We start from the raw sequence: 20,312 nt of genomic DNA, 5'->3' as shown, positions 1-20,312 counted from the left end.
TAGATATTTACTACATTTGTGTATTCAGTTCAACACTACCCTCCACTTACTAATCATCACCATTTGCAGGGAATTACCTGTCTTTTCCTTTCTCTCCAAGCAGCTAGTGAGAGGAATTCATTTTTACGTAATCTCTGTTCAGTGCAAACACTCCCTATTCCCTACTGCTCCGTCCTTCTCTAGTTATGTTTGATTGTCTCAGAGGTAGGAACTGAAGCAATGTAGACTAATCAGAATCTTTTTTCTAAAATTGGGATTACTAAAGAATGAAATAGTGCCCTTTGTAACAACATGGATGGACCTAGAGCTTGTCCTACTGAGTGAAGTGAGTCAGAAAGAAACAAATACCATATAATATCACTGATATGTGCAATCTACAATATACAAATGAACTTATTTTTAAAAAAGAAACAGATTCACAGAAAACAAATGTATGCTTACCAAATGGATAGAGGAGAGCAGGGATGGGGAGTGATATATCAGGAGTCTGAGATTAACAGATACACACTATTATATATAAAATAAACTTCAAGGACCTACTGTATAGCACAGATAACTATACTCAGTATCTTGTAATAACCTATAACGGAAAAGAATCTGAGAAAAAATATGTATGTGTATACATGTATATAACTGAATTACATTGCTGTACAATTGAAACTGGTCTTCCCGAGTGACGCTAGTGGTAAAAACCTACCTGCCAATGCAGGAGACATAAGAAATGTGGCTCTGTCCCTGGGTTGGGAAGATCCCCTAGAGGAGGGCATGGCAACCCACTCCAGTATTCTTCCACAGAGAATCCCATGGACAGAGGAACCTGGTGGGCTACAGTCCATAGGGTTGCAAAGAGTCGGACACGACTGAAGCAACTTAGCAGCAGCAACTGAATAAGAATGAAACAGTATAAAGTGAAGAGAAAGGTGGAGAGAGGGAACTATTTGAATCCTTCCAAATTTTTCATGAGGACTATTTGGTTTTTATTCCTTGACTTATGAGACAGCCCCATATTTTTAAAAATCGCTCCCTTTCTCCCTGTTAAAGAGAGCTGAAAATATTTTCTGTTCAATTCAATCAATTAAATCTTAAATGGGGCTTCCCTGGTGGTTCAAATGGTAAAGAATCTGCTTGCAATGCAGGAGACCCGGGTTCCATTCCCAAGTCAGGAAGATCCCCTGGAGGAGGAAATGGCAACCCACTCCAGTATTCTTGCCTGAAAAATCCCATGGACAGAGGAAACTTGCGGGTTAAGAGACGGACACAACTGAGCAACTAACACACTAAATGTTAAATATTTCAATTTCAGATCACATTAGTATCAGTTTGTCAGAGAATGATCCAAGCAGCCTCCTCTCATCTTGAAAACAGAACAGTTGCATGTTGATCTGAGACTAAAGAAACATAACCAAGCTTAACATTAAATTCAGACCTGTAAAGATGACTTGAGTTGAGCCATTAAAAAAACAAAAGTCAAAGGTAAGAGTTGCAAAGGTTTTTTCAAACAAGAAATAATGTTTAATAAATCACTGAAGCAAAAAAAAAAAAAATACCGTGCAGCAAGTAAAAGCAGTCACCTTCATCAATCAATAAAATGTTTTTTTTTTAATAAAATGTTTTGTAGGTTTTTTTCTTTTTATTTTGTTAAATTCCACAACAGTAGCTTAAAAAAAAAAAAAAAAAGGATTTGTGTTTAAATATCTGCTGTGCCGTGGCCTCCCTAGTTCTCACACGGAGGGTGGTATTTTGAAAAAGGTAAGACTCAGGTGTGCATCGTTTGAAATGGAATTCGTTAACAGGCTGTATTATTTTACTCAGCCTCCGTGGAACATCACAATGGACTGATAAGCTGTCACACTTCAGGCGGAGAGAGGCACGTCAACAAAAGTTGCCAAATGAAAAAGCTGTGGGGTTAGGAACATACACAGTATGCCCCAGGCCAGCTGATTTATCCAGCTGGACAGGGGAAAAGATGATCTTTTGTTAATATCAGCGCGTTTTAGATATGTGATAGAGCACCGAATGCAGTTTCTAACCTCACTAAATTACTTGGCAAGGGCTAGACCCTATTTTTCTTTGGGGGAAAAAAAACGTACCTGTTCAATAAGATAATTTGTAGTTCCGGGTTTCTAATATACAATAATTCTGACCATTTAAAACATTTTTTGTAGGAGATATTTTATAGTTAGAGAAATAGTTTTTGACATTTTGGGGGGAAAAGAACAATGGGCCGTTTACAGGTCTACACAGCAGATTAATGAATCTAATTGAGTCTGTAGGGAAATGTTTCAGTTTAACTACTGGAACTAATTTATACATTCACTACATCGTAATAAGTCAATTTAAGTTTCTGGAAATAAAACTGGATATCCTGGGTATAGATTTGAACTATAAATTTCTGCAAGAAAGGAGTCTGTGTGTTCATTATACATTGTAAAATTACCATATGGACCTGTCAACACTTCTTAGCACAGCTTTGTAATAATGTCATTTAGTTTAACATTGTAATGTGCCAACTGAATTAATGTGTATGACACAAAGCATGCCTCCCTCCCAACCTCTGCTTCTGGGGAGCTGTGCAACTTTTAAAGATTTTTCTCAAGGCAAGAGCCTCCTGCATTTGCATAGAGAACTTCAGTACGAAGATTGAGTGTAATCACATTTACTGAAAGATGCCGAAAAGCAGGCTACATGCCTCAGATGCTTAAACTTCCCAGAAATATGTGACCCAGAAATATGGGAATAAATATTTACCTGAGAAACCTTACTTTGCAACCAATACTAATTTGCATCTAGATAGCAATAGCTTTCTTTATTAATTTTTTAACTGTGTCAAACTATTAAGGAGAGTTGAGAAAACAGTCCACACATAGTAACACTTGGTGTTACTTTATTACTCAAAATGTTCTCCTCAATCTGGATATTTGTAACACAAATATAAAAACATCTTCCATCAGATATCACTAGACCATGACATAGTATAACCCTGTGGAAAAATAGTCAAGCAAAATGGGAAATGGGAAAAAGAAATGTTCATATTTACCATGTGTGAGGTAATTTATGTGTGTAATCTGATTTGATTCTTTTAACCCATTTTGTAGATGAAGAAACCAAGACAGAGAAATTGGGTAGTTTCTCCAAGTTCTTTACATAGAAAATCTTGGATTTGAACACAGTTGTATCTAATGCCAGAACCAGAGTTTTTAATAAACATACTGTACTCTTTATTCCAGAATACTGCTGCTGCTGCTAAGTTGCATCAGTCGTGTCCAACTCTGTGCGACCCCGTAAATGGCAGCCCACCACGCTCCCCCGTCCCTGGGATTCTCCAGGCAAGAACACTGGAGTGGGTTGCCATTTCCTTCTCCAGTGCATGAAAGCGAGAAGTGAAAGTGAAGTCGCTCAGTCCTGTCCGACTCTTTGTAACCCCATGGACTGCAGCCTACTAGCCTCATCTGTCCATGGGATTTTCCAGGCAAGAGTACTGGAGTGGGGTGCCACCCACTCCGTGCAGAATAATATTAATTACTAATTCTTACATAGAGGTGGCACTGTTCCAAATAATTAAATCATTTGAATCATTTATCCTCACAACAATCAAATAAGCTAACTATTATTACTGTACCAATTTTAAGAATGAAGAAATTGAGATATTGATTGTATAACTATCTCAAACTCACAGTGCTAGTTAAGCGACAGAGCAAGAATTTGAACTAAGGAAAACTGACTTTAGGATTTCATTTTCTTTGCAACTGCCATATAGATTTAGATTCCTCCATGGCATATCTTAGCAAAAGAGTAGATTTCATCTCTTACATTTGATCATAAGAGCTTCAAGGGTCGTCATCTTTATAAAACATTGGCTGTTACCATTCTTTAGGTTAAGGCGATGCCTTTTTCATTTTCCCTTGGAAAATAGTACGCTGTCATATAAGCATTTGTGAATGCACTAGGAGAGATGAGTTGATCTGGTGAACTAGCTGCCATTATCTATTGTTGTTTAGTCTCTAAGTTGTGTCTGGCTCGGTGCGACCCCATGCATCGTAGCCTGCCAGGTCCCTCTGTCCGTGGGGTTTCCCAGGTGAGAATACTGAAGTGGGTTGCCGTTTCCTACTCTAGGGATCAGACCCATATCTCCTATATCGCCTACACTGACAGGGTGATTCTTTACCACAGAGCCACTTGGTAAGCACATCTGCCATTACTCAGAGAGTTAAATATCAAGTGAAGGAACCTGTTTTAAATCTTTGATGAAGATAAAAGTTTCAGATGTTCACAAGAGAAAAAAACCACACCAGCAGTAATCTGAAAATAATTCCTGGAGAGCGAAACAGCAAAATAGTAATGCATTCTGATTGGCCTCTGTTTCTCTCATTCTGAAACATCTGTGTCACTGGCTTTGAAAGGAAGAGAAGTATGAAAAGATTCAAAAATAACCACCTTTAACTGAAGCAAATATAATTCCTCAGACAGTTGAATTTCCCATATGACTCATGTTTAAAAATCACAAAACTAAGTGTGGGTCTAATAAATTACCTGAGTAATTTACTCAGGTTGAGAAATCAGATTCGAAAGCTGATTGATTTCCTACATTGGTCAGCAGTGGGTCATTGACCTTGAGTCTTCATTCCTTTCCCTTCCCAGGCATTGGTATAATCCTGAGTTATGCAATCCATGGTTAAAGAAGTGTTGACAATTATCTCACAAATTGAGGCAGTCCAGTCTAGAGCCTGTGGATTCCAAATTGGATGTTCTGGCCTTGGAATTAAGTTCCAAGAACATTATAAAATAATCACTTCATGGGGAAGTCCTGACTTGGTTCTATTAACAGTTTGATAATTATGAGAACATTATAATGTTAATGCTATACCATTTAAATAGATTTGTATTCTCTTTTTCCAGGAGTTACACAGGAATGCATGTATATCTTTTGTCCTGTGATAATGATAAATGAAGAGAAATGTAAAGGGTCATTCTCCTTCCCTTAATTACACTTGCATTTTTCCATCCAACTTTTCCTACTTCCACCTACCCCCTACCTTCAGTATACAACTAGATGAAATGTAGATGAAATACACCTTTCCATTTAGATGAAATGTAATTTGTTCAAATTGTCCTTTACAAACTTAAAAAAATCCTATCTAGTGTATGAGGCAACACATGGCTTTAAAATACTTAGCATTTGTACGACGCTGTTCATCTTCAATGCACTTTAGAAATATTAGCTAATTAATTAATTAGTTCCTGATTACAAGGGAGTAGAAGTTCAAGGAGAAAATTGACAACATTTCTCCACCTTTGTAAAGAAAATCTTGCTTATATTAGAGAACATTTTTCCTTTTGAGTAAAATGTATTACCATAAAACGTGTTATACATGTCCTTTCTGGGACTAGGTATAATATAATAATCATTCAAAATGAAGAATAGTAGTAATAATACTAATATAAATACAGCAACATTTTGTAAGGTAGGTACTATTTGTTAGACTCTGTGCTCCTTAAGAGCAAGAACTGGGTCTTGTTCTTTGTGTTCTGACACCCAGCAGTCCCTGGCATAGAAAATATAAGTACATTAATTTATAGGTAGTGAAGTCTAATTTATAAGCTTTATTTCATAGTGATAAGTGAGATGAGGATGAGAGTCAATGCAAAACAGAAATACTACATGTAAAAAGAAAAATGAGCAGCTCCACAGTGTGGTTAATTTTCTGATCATGTGGTTGTTATCTGTGCTCAGTCACGTCTCATGCTTTGTGATCCCATGGACTGTAGCTGCCAGGCTCCTCTGTCCACAGGATTTTCCAGGCAAGACTACTTGGCTGCCATTTCCTTCTCCAATACAATATTAAAAATGTCTCTAAATTAGACTATTTTCTATTAAAAGTAATTTCTAGAAAACCTTGCTCCCTATAAGTTATCATGTCTTCCACATCTTTATAGAAAAGCATTTCTTCAATAGCTTATCAGGAAGAAAACAAATAAATAAGGGAAAAAAATCAAATATGAGCATAATCTGCGTGAAGATGATAGATTTACCTTTTGATGTCATTTTATACAAAAAGTCGTCTAATTCACTCAAACAAACCTCAAGTATATTGTCTTCTAATACTGCAACAGTTGAATAAGTTGAGAGTGTAATCCCTCTTCATCCATATGATGCCAAACAGCTAGATATTTCAAATTGACCTTTTAGTTTTATGCATGAGTTCCTGATTTGAGGTAGACACAAAACTAGACTGTCCACACACATAAATAATAAAATGTTTTAAGGAAAAGTAACACAGTTGACAGTAGAAATAAAATGATATATTTTTTAAATGTGAAGAAAGCTTCCTAATTTTGTACACTAAATTATCATCTAAGATTTAAACTTCCTTTTCTGGACAGAAGATTCTGCTTCTTTTCTGTTCATTGAGCAAAATCAAACCAACAACTGATAATTTATGCTGATATGTAATAGTTAAAAAATGTGACCAAAATGATTGCAAGGGCAATCTGAAAATGTGGATTTGTGACTTTCTTATAGCATTGTCATATACATATAAAATAGAAAAACAGGTGCTAAATGCAGCAGTGCGCAGTGGTTCTTAAGTTTTCTTCTTTTTTTTTTTTTTTGGATATCTGACCTCTTTGAAACAGTGATACAATTTCTAAAATATGTCTTCAGAAGAAGTAATATAAAAATTATACAGGCACAATATTTTGCACTTATTTCATGGAAGTCATACACTTTGAGAATCCAGTGCCTAGGCTTTATGGAACTGGTGTCCCACTGAGCCATTGCCAAGAAGACAGTCTTGGTGCCATTGACAGAAGCTGAGACATCTGGGGATAAAGGTCTAGGTGAGTAGATTAGTTCATATTTGGGTGTGTTGAAAGTTTCAGATATCAGTAAACAATGATCCAAAATGTTCAGCATATAACTAGAAAATCAGAAGCTAGAGAAAGAGAAGTTAGGGCTAAAATTTTGATCATACACAGAGGTGATGACTAAATTCATGAGAATGAATGAACTCTGTAAGGGAGAAAATCAGGGATTAGGAACGAAAATACGGTTGAAAAGATGGTGAGACATCTACTTGTTGGCAGTGTGAGAAAGAACCAAGGAGAAGAAAACACAAAACCGAGACCAAAGACATAGAAGAAAAGCCAGGAAGATTAGTTTCTTATCAAGAGAAATTCAGGCACACGTGTCCACAGTGTAAGAACAGCAAATATTGAGAACTGAGTAAAGATCACTTAATTTGATGAATAGGAGATCTCCATTAAATTAGGAAATGTCAGTACTAGATTTTTAGGGATTAAAAAGAGAAGGGGAGAAAGATTAACACAGCAGAGAAGCCACCATGTTGAGAAATTTTACAGTTAAGTACAGGAGAAAGAAAGGTAGACAATGCTTGGACAACAATATGTATGATTTCAGGACTGAATTTAGAGAACGTTATGGAGCAGCAAAATAGTGAGCAGGTTCCCCCAACCTTCCCTTTTCCAATCTGGTTGCTGTCTCCCATGTATTGTGCTTTTCCTGAGGCATCAGAAGTTACTGAGCTGGGTTGACTGGAGGATTTAGCAAAGTCAGTCACTCTCGTTTTAGACAGACTCGTCTTTTACATTTATTGTACTGGGGCTATGAATTGCTTTAAAACTTAACAAAAAAGAAATTTTGTGATCCTTGACTTGTTTTACCTGAAATAGAGGGACTTCTATAGTCATAGGGAAGTTTCGCTTGACTGAAGAGTAAGTCTGTCAGAGGCGGGTGGACTGCTCTTGTTTGCAAGCTGAGGGAATGCTGGGAGATTCCCCTGTGGAGTCTTATATAAAGGACTAGTGAAGTTATTACAACCCTACCTCACTGAATTAGTTGAACAGGCTAATCCTCACAAATGGATAGGATTTATGATATGATTGTGAGATTTATATCCAGTTGCATAAATCTGTGTATAGATGCAGGTTCAGATTTGTAGAAACTGAATATAACACAAGAAGACATGGATATTTTCTTGTAGCAACTTTTATGGACATTTAAAATCATTGTTTAGTAAGTACTTCTCTCAGTAAAATAGCATAGTGAAATGGAGGAATTTGTTTCAATAAAATGTAAAGTCAAGCTATTATGTGACTAGCTCAAGAGTAGAATGCCTTAGATATTTAAATCTGTGCTGAAGGAGTTATGTGTAAACTCTGGCCAAAGTCGCCACACGCTAAGTTGAAATGACAGCATCTATGTATTAGCGAATAAAGTTTAGAATCTTACATTTAAAAAAATTAACTTTTTAAAATATATACTCATGAGAATTACTAAAATTTTAAGTATTCTTTTTATTTAAATACAGAATACAAAGTATCACAGTGGTAAGTATGCACAGATTCACGCTTAAAACAGAATTTCACTGGAAAAGATCCTGATGCTGGGAAAGACTGAAGGCAAAATGAGAAGGGGGCAGCAGAGGAAGAGATAGTTAGATAGCATCACTGACTCAATGGACATGAATTTGAGCTAACTCTGGGAGATACTGGAGGACAGAGGAGCCTGGTGTGCACACTCCATGGAAACACATGACTTAGCTACTGAATAACAGCAGAGTCTAACTCCAGCCTCAAGTTAGCAGATATGAAACTGGGCTCACGGGTGAGTCTTTGTGCCCAGTCCACAGTGTGAAAAACCTTGTGAGTACTTTGACCTTCAGAAGAAGAAAGTGAAAGTCAGAATCCGTTCAGTCTTGTCCAACTCTTTGCGACCCCATGGACTATATAGTCCATGGAATTCTCCAGGGCAGAATACTGAAGTGGGTAGCCTTTCCCTTCTCCAGGGGATCTTCCAAACCCAGGGGTGGAACCCAGGTCTCTTGCATTGCAGGCAGATTCTTTACCAGCTGAGCCACAAGGGAAGCCCTTGACCTTCAGACTCAGAGTCAGTCTACTTTCTCCATATTACTCTCTTTCATCACTTCACAAATACCCTCTGTAAATGTCTCATATTTTGGTTTGGTGTATTATGCCAATGTGCATTCCCTTCTCCTGTACCTAAAGAGAGTCAGGATAGTTTCCAATATTCCCCCAGACATAGGAGATAGGAAAAATACATAAGGGTCCAATGGTAGGGTGTTACTCCAGCCTTTTTTCTTGAGATGATTCTCATCACAGCTAGAGATGACATGGAGATGTTTTGAAACATGATTGGTTTCAAAAATCAATATTTTGAAGAAAAGAACTGATTTCTTTGTAATATCTCTGTCTTGGTCCCATTTCTGTTGGATCCATAAAAAAGACAACATCACATGAATTTATATGCACTGAGCTTTGAGGGTGGTACAAACACTCTAGTCTGAAATGTTATCAATAACACTGTCATCTGCGCACAAAGCTTCTGGCAGACTATGTATCCAGTGGATCATTCTAGCAGTTGTGTCGTCTCCTTCAGGCATCTTTTCAGAAGCCCGTGCAAGGTGTTGTTGAAGAGCTAGAGTCAGAGGGAACACAGAGCTCATCATTCACACTCAGCCTAAATGAAGAAGTCTTAGATAAGACTCACTTCATCCTTGATTTTAACCCAGGACTAACTATTCAAATAAACTATTCTGTTTATTCAAGTTCTCATTTGTTTTTCCTAAGAAAGGAGTAAGAATCTATTGCTGTAGAAGATGCCTGGGATCTCCCCTGAGAGGAAATTGTATACTATATTAGGCTAATACAGTAGAGCCCTTTATGGTTCCAGAGTACTTTGAAATACAGTACCTCATTGAAATTATATCTGTTTGGGAATTATGAAAAATAACACTCAAATGGAGATTTTTTTTCAAGATCATGAATGTAACTAATGTTCTTTTGTTATCTTTGTTCTTAACTGTTATTTTCTTTTTTAAAGCTCCAAATACTATGCCGTTGCTGACAGTTTTTAGCCTGTATGTAGAATATAGTGTCTAACATTAGGGACTGTTATGGCCCAATAAAAAGGGCATATTAAAAGAAAAAAGAAGAAGGTAAGACATTCATAAGTTCATGGTCTTGTCACCAGCGTGCCATTATCACGTGCCAGGTCTCGTTCCAAGGTATCCTCTAGGGTATTAAATATTGAGTTGGTCAAAATGGTCATTCAGGTCTTTCCTTAGGATATTATGGAACAAACTTTTCAGCCTACCCAGTATTTTCCTAGATACCATAATCTCAAGATCTCTCTATCAAACGACTTGCAGTCCCCAATGAGAATATTTCGTGAGTCTGAACCTTAAAGAAATTTATATTTTGTCTTCCTTTCCTACTTGTGAGCCTCTTTGATTGAAACCTCCTTTACTGATATCATCAGGTCAGCTCAAGTTAAACATTTGACAGATCCATCTGTGTCCACAGTCACCCACAAACATGGGAAATTGCCACCCATCTGCCTCCATATGCTTCCACTTTGTTCTCATCCCAGTTATTTGTTCTCATATAGCCACAGGGAATATTATTGATAACACCCTCCTCCCTCCAAGAAATGTGAAGAGAATGGATTCTACGCTAGCTTGCGCTCCCTGAGAGAAGGCTGTCACAGACATGGCCCATCGTATTGTACTGTTATTTATATGTGTTCCACAAAGTCTCTAGCAACATTTGCACATTTCAGGGAATATTTTGTTTCATTTCCTGATGTAGATTTACTATTAGTCCTATTAATCATTTCCATTTAAGTATGACTCATCAATTATTTTCTATGTTTTCCAAATGGATTTTTCACTTACATGACAAAAGATGTTATAAATTCAGGGACACTTTTTAGATTGAATGACTTTCTGTTCTACTGCTTGCATTAAATGATGTCATTGACTATTAACTAATGTTGTCAAGAGTTGACCATTTGTTAATCCTTTCTTTTTTACTCTGGAGGAAAACAATTCACCTTATAGTAAAACAATGCCAGGATAATTTTAAACTATAGAAAATGCAAATATTAAACTTAAAGACCTGAAACAATTCAAATTTTTCCTTTATCACATTGCTGGGACATTTCTGTATGAAACTCTGGTGGTAGTAATTAATGAATCTAAAAATAACATTATGATTCAAACAGTTCTGTAAATATGATAAGAATTCAGAAGAGCTGTCAGAATTCAGAAGGAAACAAATATGTCAGTAAATTTCAAAAAGGATTATTTAAACCAATTTAATTATTTTTTAAAAAGAATAATATTTGAAACAGATATTTACAGATTACAGCTCAGTATACAAATTTACAGCCATGTCATATAAATTTAAAATCTTATAAGATATATCCATCCACTGTTCTCATGTAGCTTTGGAAAAATACAAAGACCCAATTTACTAATTATTTGCCATGCCTCTCAGATTCATTTTCCTTGAGAGGTAAAAACATCCATACTGTAAGAATATGTATGAAACTCCAGATGATAACAATGCAAAATAATTTTATTTGGGTAAAGACGTTATGTGTATTTTCAAAATCTGCAGTTTTTTTCCTTTAAAAAAATTTTTTTTAATTTGTGATTTCTCTCTTGATGCTCCAAAAACTTTAAAAGATTTTTAAATCTCTCAATGTATTTTGAAACATATAGTCAATTTAATATCTATGACTAATGCAAATTTCATTTTGTTCAGATGAAAGTTACTGTAAATACTATCTGAAATGATTTGATTTTTTTCGTTCTTTTATTAGGTAACTGATCTTTAGGTTAAAAAAAAACAGGTTTGTTAAATGAGATAAGCTTCAGTTAATCTTTTAGAAGACAAATTATTGTTATGGTTATTGATTCTTTCCTCACTTTATGTGGAAACAAATTAGAGATGCTCAAAATTCTCCTTTTTTTTAATTTCAGAAGAATGTGTACATAATTATATATATTTCTGTGTAAATGCAATAGCACCCTCTGGAGGTCTAGAACACTTTGCATAATTTCCATAAATCACTATCTTCTTTTGTTAATTCTACATATTTTTGTTGACTTTGACATTTCATATTTTATGTTCTGATAATCATGTTTGCCTCTTACAATGATTAAATACATTTAATCTATTATTACTCTCTATCTTGCATTCATCGTGATTTGTTTGTCATCTCATTTGTAATGCTCTAATGTAATAACAAAATAGACAATTCTGCTGATCTTGGAGATGTCTCTGTAACTTTTCTATTTTTTATCATGCGAAATATTTTCCAAACAAGAAATGACAACTTTCATTTCCGAAATCCTTTAATATCTGGTTATATGTGGACAATAGAGAACTAATTTTAGCTCCTTTGAAGATTCCTCATGGAAACAGTTACTTTCATTCTTTGAGTCCCTGATCAACAAACACAGCTGTGGTTTTTCTGTGGTTTTGAAGTAAGTTTATGGGAGATGGGAGAATATGGAAAGGAGCAGAGGTCAAAGAACATGGGGAAAAAAATACCATGAGTCACTGGAACATAGTCAAGGACCAAAGTAACTTCTATTGTGCCGTAATAATATAAATAAATGATCCCATGATCGTTGGCCGCTCTGTAACAGCTCTGCATACAAAGATCTTTTTGAAGTCCAGCAAGATGCAAACAGAGTTGTTCATCTACTATAAAAAAGGGGATGAGCCTATGACCAATAGGGGGTTAGAGGAAATAAAGTCATACAACTCTGAATGAAGCCTGGGCCTGCCTCTCCCAGAAGGTTGTTGAAGACAGCACCTCTCAGCTAGACAGGAACACCTCTCAGCTAGACAGGAGGGACATTGCAATGGACAGAGGCGCCTGGCAGGCTACAGTCCCTGTGTTGCAGAGTCAGACAGGACTGAAGTGACTGAGCACGCACCCACTTGAAAAGTTGGTCTTGCTGGGCTCTAGTCAGGGGACCCATCCAGCGCTGTTCCCCTTAAGGCAAAGGACTGAGCCAGGGACATCATGCAGAGTCCTCCCAACTGTTACACTCAAAGATAACGAATAAACACAAAGACAAATGGAATTATAATTTGAGTCCCATGCACTTGAATACACTCAAGCATGGATACACAAAGATATATCAAATAATAATTTCTAAAGAATCAAAAACTCATGGGAAAATTTAATACTGAAATGATTATATATTAAGTAGAAAATAAGAAAAAAAAGATTGGAGAAGCTAGACCATCAGGCATTCTCTCCTCGGTGTTCTGTTTCTTCTCTCCCTTTCTCCTGCCCTGTCTTGATGATATCTCATCATCTTGAAGAGTCATGTCAGAACTCTGCCAGCAACACTGGGAACCTGAACCATATTAATCACTAAAGAAGTTAAAGATGCCCACGCTGTTTTTCATTCAGATTTTGCCACTGACTTTCTTGAGTTTATCCAGCATAAGTTTCATAACCTCCCTGTGCTTTAATTTACATAAAGTGGTGAGGACAGTTAATGGACCAGATGCTTGCAAAGCATTAGAGTGGTCTCCAGTACATAGAAACAAACCCTGGTTTTCATACAGTTTGGGGTTGGGAAGATCCCTTGGAGAAGGGGATAGCTACCCATTCCGGTATTCTTGCTGGAGAATCCCGTGGACAGAGGAGCCTGGTGGGGCCCATGGGGTCTCAAAGAGTTGGACACAACTAAGCGACTAACACACACACACACACACACACACACACACAATGATTCAGCAAATGTGTGTGCGTTCTACGTTGCTTCAGTTGTGTCCAACTTTTTTCGACTGTATGGACCGTAGCCTGCCCGGTTCCTCTATTCACAAGATTCTCCAAGCAAGAATACTGGAGTGGGTTGCCATGCCCTCCTCCAGGGGATCTTCCCGACCCTGGGCTCAAACCTGTGTCTCTTATGTCACCTGCACTGACAAGTGAGTTTTTTTACCACTAGCGCCACCTAGTGCCTGAAACACCCCCAAGAAAAATAAATGCAAAAAGCAAAATGGTTGTCTGACGAGGCCTTACAAATAGCTGAGAAAACAAGAGAAGCTAAAGGCAAAGGAGAAAAGGAAAGATATACCCATTTGAATGTAGAGTTCCAAAGAATAGCAAGGAGAGATAAGAAAGGTTTCCTCAGTGATCAAAGCAAAGAAATAGAGGAAAACAATAGAAGGGGAAACACTAGAGATATCTTCAAAAAAATTAGAGATACCAAGGGAACATTTCATGCAAAGATGAGCACAATAAAAGACAGAAATGGTATGGATCTAACAGAAGCAAACGATATTAAGAAGATGTGGCAACAATACACAGAAGAACTATACAAAAAAATCTTCATGACCCAGATAACCACTATGGTGGGATCATTCACCTAGAGCTAGACATTCTGGAATTGAAAGTCAAGTGGGCCATAGGAAGCAACACTATGAACAAAGCTAGTGGAGGTGATGGAATCCCCACTGAGCTATTTCAAGTCCTAAAAGATGATGCTGTGAAAGTGCTGCACTCAATATGCCAGCAAATGTGGAAAACTCAGCAGTGTCCACAGGACTAGAAAAGGTCAGTTTTCATTCCAATCCCCAAAAGAGGCAATGCCAAAGAATTTTCAAATTACCATACAATTGCACTCATCTCACACACTGGCAAAGTAATGCTCAAAATTCTCCAAGACAGGCTTCAACAGTACGTGAACCATGACCTTCCAGATATTCAAGCTGTATTTAGAAAAAGCAGAGGAACCAGAGATCAAATTGCCAACATCCTGCTGTATCATCAAAAAAGCAAGAGGGTTCCAGAAAAATATCTACTTCTGCTTTATTGACTACTCCAAAGCCTTTGACTGTGTGGATCATAGCAAGCTGTGAAAAATTCTTAAAGAGATGACAATACCAGACCACCTGACCTGCCTCCTGAGAAATCTGTATGCAGGTCAAGAAGCAACAGTTAGAACTGGACATGGAACAACAGACTTGTTTCAAATAGGGAAAGGAGAATGTCAAGGCTGTATATTGTCACCCTGCTTATTTAACTTATATGCAAAGTACCTCATGAGAAATGCTGGGCTGGATGAAGCACAAGCTGGAATCAAGATTGCCAGGAGAAATATCAATAATCTCAGATATGCAGATGACACCACCCTTCTGGCAGAAAGCAAAGAAGAACTAAAGAGCTTTTGGATGAAAGTAAAAGAGGAGAATGAAAAAAGTTGGCTTAAAGCTCAACATTCAGAAAACTAACATCATGGCATCTGGTCCCATCACTTCATGGCAAATAGATGGGGAAACAGTGTAAGACTTGATTTTGGGGGGCTCCAAAAATCACTGGAGATGGTGATTGCAGCCATGAAATTAAAAGATGCTTACTCCTTGGAAGGAAAGTTATGACCAACCTAGATAGCATATTAAAAAGCAGAGGTATTACTTTGCCAACAAAGGTCCGTCTAGTCAAGGCTATGGTTTTTCCAGTGGTCAGGTATGGATGTGAGAGTTGGACTGTGAAGAAAGCTGAGTGCCGAAGAATTGATGCTTTTGAACTGTGGTATTGCAGAAGACTCTTGAGAGTCCCTTGGACTGCAAGGAGATCCAACCAGTCCATCCTAAAGGAATCAGTCCTGAATATTCATTGGAAGAACTGATGCTGAAGCTGAAGATCCAATACTTTGGCCACCTGATTTGAAGAACCGACTCATTTGAAAAGACCCTGATGCTGGGAAAGATTGAAGGTGGGAAGAGAAGGGGACAACAGAGGATGAGATGGTTGGATGGCATCACTGACATGATGAACATGAGTTTGAGTAGGCCCTGGAAGTTGGTGGTGGACAGAGAAGCCTGGCATGCTGCAGTCCAAAGGGTCACAAAGATTCGGACATGACTGAGCAACTGAACTGAACTGAGCACCTTTATGGCATGGACACTGTTCAAAGGAGGTATCAGCCAATTTACTCTTCCTAGCAACTCTAAAAGGTAGCTAATGTATTATCATTACCTTCGCCTTAACAGGTAAATCTGAGACACGGATTAAGTAAATCCCCAGAGGCATGTAGCTAATAATTTCTGAAGCCAGCGTTCAGTCTCAGGCAATCCAAGGGCAGAGTCTTTGCTGTCAGCTACAAGGTCATTCTGCGATGGTGCCACTGCTGTCATCAGCATCATCATTGGGCAAGATCATCCAACAACATTCCATTTCCAAGTTTGTTAAATAAACTTGTATCACAAGATAAAAAGGACAACTCAACCTGTGCATGTAAACACAATAACATAATTGAAATGCCAGTCAAAGAAATGAAATTTATCTAGGAAACAGATTTGTTTCTATAATTGTCATTAATCTTTATTTCTTTACATTCATTCTGTTGGTGGCCATACATTCCCAAATGATCATCCCTCTAAATTTCAGATGGATTTTAAGTAGAATCTGAGGAGACCCCTCCTGTATGCTTTGTACCCAGCTTTTGGATTCTGCACCTGCCCTGGCAGTACAGTCCCAATGCTATAGTTTCTTTGTCAGTATCATTCTCCAACGGTTCTCCTAGGTAAAGGATAGAACTGTAGAGAGGCCCATTCCTTTTTAGAAAATATTTGGCTTCTGTCTGGTGGTATTTGTGCTTTTTGACTCATAAAACACCAGAGCCAAGAGCCCTGGATATGCTTGGTGCAGGGTTGGCGGGGGGGCTGAGATGTTATATTTTTGGCTCTTGATAGCTTGCCTTCACATCCTCTGTAAAGGATTCATTGCTTAGCCTATTATTAAGACTATGAAGGGGCATCTGTCCATATTTCTCCTCATCATAGGATCTCAAACTCAAGTGTGCATCAGAATTTACCCCAGAGATTCTGATTCAGTGTGTCTGTAACAGGACTCAGAACATTTTGAATTTTCAGGTGACTCTAATGCAGGTGGTCCAAGTAACTGCACTTAGAAAAACATAACATGGCCAGTAGTTCTAGAAAGCCAGGGGAAGGACTGGTGTCCTGAGGAGCTATTTCTAATCCATGTGCCTGGATGCTTCTCCAGCCACACACACACACACACACACACACAAAAGGAATTTCGGAAAGATAGAGAGCTGAGCACGTATTTTTGGAAAGAACAGCTAGAGTTTCCTGTGATAGCCCCCTAACCTTGCTCTGTTCTAAAATTGTGGTTTGAAGGCTACATTGGGTGGAGCCCCCCAAACTTAGGAAGTGCTGCAAAGTTTTTTGTGTGGCTAAATAAGCAGGCACTTCCCTTCAAGCTTTTCACTAAAGCTCTATTTATGTTACTTAAAAAAAAAAAAAAAAAGTGAGATTCCACAGAGTACTTTTTCAGAGGAGAATAGAGTCTGAAAAAAAAAAAAAAGAAAGAAAACAGACAAGAAAAAAATTATTTCAAAACCACACCTAGAGTTAATATCAAGGATTTCACTGAGGCTAAAGAGTTAATTCTGATCTTTTTTTTTTTAAAGCCAGTTTTGTACCTAGCTGTGTTCCCTCTTCTCCAATACAAAGAAGATATGATATTAGGAATGTTTCAAATTGAAGAAATCTCAAAATTAAAGAGGTAATCATAAGTGCTAGTAAGAACCCATTGATCACATTTTAAGTCCATTACCTAAAACGCACAAGAAAATACTTTTCATTTCATTATTATCTAAACAGAATTCTATAGAAATAATCATAAAAACTCAATAGACAGCTAAATCCAAAAGTTAGTTGTAACTGACTTTTTGCAAGCTTTCCACTTGCACTCAGCATCAAGAAAAGGCTGATTGATTCTCTCTAAGCTTCAAAATGAACACATGGGCTGAACTGAAGGTTCTATTTACTCCTGGTTACAAACTGACAAGGTTGCCATTGAACCAAGAAAAATGTTTCTGGTGTGATTATTAATATCTGTTAAGAACCCAGAGTCTGGATTGTGACCATAAAATTTATAATATAAAATTTACAGTCTGTCAAACACTGAAAGTCAAAAACTAAAAACAGGAAGCAAACTAAATGTAAAAATATCAATGAACTGGAGAACCAGCCTTACCAACTTTATTGACCAATATTAATTTTTTGTTATCAAGGATATTTGAGTTGAATGGGAGTATCTTGAGGTTCAAAATCAACTTAAATAATTTGAACAGGAAATGCTTTTACTTACAATGTCTGATTTTGCAGAAATGTATTTCTCTGATTTTCCTGATGTAGAAATGTATTTCTAGTCATAGTTGCACTTAAAAAGTTTGAAAGCCATTGTCAAAAAGCCCATTGAAATGAAAAATCATCAATGAAATAAGCTAAAGAGGTTCAAAACTCATTGAGACCACTGTTTAGCTCCTCTGCTCATCAGCTTCATGCTTCTTTAACAGAGCCTTAAAGCAGCAAATATGAGCCAGATTACCTCTATTCTCTTCTCTCTTCCCAAGCACCAGAAAAACAGGGACACAGCTCAAAGTTAGGCTCAAGACAGAGAACAAATACAATAAAACGTATTATGGCTGAGAAAAAAACAGTTCAAAAAATAGTTTTGAAAATATTATCTTCGCTTTGTCATCCATTTGACAAATATTTATTGAGTGCCTTCCATGGGCTAGGCATTGAGGATGCAAAATAGGTGACGCAATTCTTTGTCATCTAGGGAATAGCTTTTCAAATTGAGAGCTCTGGCCTATTACTGAGTTGTGAAATCAATATAGGCTAAAGCATATAGTAGGAAATATCAAAGGGCATCACCTACAGTAAGTAAATACATTCTTTCATGGAAGCTGTGTTTCAGCATGTGTCTGTGTGAGTGCATGTGTGTATATGTGTATGTTCTAGATCACAGTGCAGAGATGTATTTCTAATGGTAGTTGCATTAAACAAGTTTGAAAGCCATTGTCAAAGAATTCACCAGAATAAAGTGAAAGTGAATGTCCTGTCTGACTCTCCAGGCCAGAATACTGGAGTGGGTAGACTTTACCTTCTCTAGGGTATTTTCTCTAGGGGATCTTCCCAAGCCAGGGATCAAACTCAGGTCTCCCATAACACATGCATATTCTTTGCCAGCTGAGCTTCCCAACCCAGGGATCGAACCCAGGTCTCCCACATTGCAAGCAGATTCTTTACCAGCTGAGCCACAAGGGAAGCCCAAGAATACTGGAGTGGGTAGCCTATCCCTTCTCCAGTGAATCTTCCCAATCCAGGAATTGAATAGCAGTCTCCTGCATTGGAGAAGGAAATGGCAACCCACTCCAGTGTTCTTGCCTGGAGAATCCATGGATGGAGAAGCCTGGTAGGCTGCAGTCCATGGGGTCTCACAGGGTCGGACACAACTGAAGCGACTTAGCAGCAGCAGCAGCAGCATTGGAGGCGGATTCTTTACCAACTGAGCTATCAGGGAAGCCCCCAAAGAGGCAGACAATTACCAGAATTACCAGAAGAGGTAGACAATTAAGTAGGTAACTTAAAAAAGATAAAAAAAAAAAAAAACAAGGCAAATGGCCTTTTTATAGATGTAGAAAGTAACACGAAAATCTAAATTGAGAGAGTAACTACCTCTACCTGGAGAGTTGGAAATGACTGTAGAAGGAATCTTGATATTTGAAAGTGAAAGTGTTAGTCATTCAGTTGTGTCTGACTCTTTGCAATTCCATGGACTGAAGCCCACCAGGCTCCTCTGTCTGTAGAATTGTCCAGGCAAGAACACTGGAATGGGTAGCCATTCCCTTCTCCAGGACATCTTCCCAACCCATGGATCGAAACTGGGTCTCCTGAATTGCAGGCAGATTCTTTATCATCTGAGTCAGCAGGGAAGCCTTGATATATGAACTGGGTCCAAAATGATGAAACTGAAGCTGAGAGGGAGATCTCACAAGGCAATTCCTAGAAGAAAGCAACAGTGAGAAGCGTTCTGAAAGGGAGCACTATGCTTCCAGGGTGGTAAGAATGCATCTGTGAGAGAAGCTCAAGGTTTAAGGGGTGATGGAAAGGGAAAGGCTTGTGATAAAGATTAAGTGCATCTGAAACAGGCAGGCTGTTGAGGAAGGGTATGACAGGTCCAGGTTGTTTAGCTTTGTCTGCTTGTTGGTCTGTTTCTCATGAGTTAGCACTGTCACCAAGATGGACTAGAAGAGAAAGGTAGACATGTGAGGGGATTATCGCAGTCATTCAGGCCAGTGGTAATGGGGCTCTGAGCATAGCAAGGATGGAAAAAAGAGATGCACTTTTACAAAGACACTAACAAAATCCATATGACTTCATGACATGCATGTTGTGAGATCGATGTTTCAACAATGATCCTATTATTATAGAACTGCAAAGATAAAAGCATCAGAATGTAAGAAAGGAATCTATTTTTTCCCTTTAAAAATAACTTCATTTTTAATGGCAAGTAATTAATCTCTTGAGACTCCTTTTTTTTTTGCATTTTTGTAGGTTATTGGTCCATTACTTTAAGTTAATTGGTGTAAAGAAATCTTTTTAAATTAACAAGCTATTAGTTTATCAAGCAATACAAA

Source organism: Bos indicus, chromosome 2 (genome assembly GCF_029378745.1).
Source record: "Bos indicus isolate NIAB-ARS_2022 breed Sahiwal x Tharparkar chromosome 2, NIAB-ARS_B.indTharparkar_mat_pri_1.0, whole genome shotgun sequence".
In the NCBI taxonomy this organism is placed as follows: Eukaryota; Metazoa; Chordata; class Mammalia; order Artiodactyla; family Bovidae; genus Bos; species Bos indicus.
Note: the sequence above shows the minus strand (reverse complement) of the source record.